This window comes from Eimeria tenella, genomic scaffold, assembly GCF_000499545.2.
Source record: "Eimeria tenella Houghton genomic scaffold, Eth_scaff3453, whole genome shotgun sequence".
Classification (NCBI taxonomy): Eukaryota; Apicomplexa; class Conoidasida; order Eucoccidiorida; family Eimeriidae; genus Eimeria; species Eimeria tenella.
Genome location: NW_013543216.1, coordinates 1 through 279, shown reverse-complemented (window position 1 = coordinate 279; position 279 = coordinate 1).

Sequence of the window (279 nt, the reverse complement as noted above, 5' to 3'; positions counted from 1 at the left end):
CACAAAGCTGCTTTTGGAACTCCAAAAGAATAAAAGTGAAGAAAAAGAAATGGAGGGGTTTGAGGGTTTAGGGTTTGTGTGTTGGGGTGTCTAGACAGCTCAGCGGCGGCGGCGGCGGCGCGGCGCTCCTCCGGAACAGAAGAAAGGCCTTTTTTGGATTTTTTTCTTTTAATAATGTCAAAAGGAAATACTTGCAATTTAAAATAATAAATGCAATCCATTTGCTGCTGCCAGCTCGCCAAGGCCGGGGCTGGGGCCCCTGCGCGCCCCGTGAGGGCC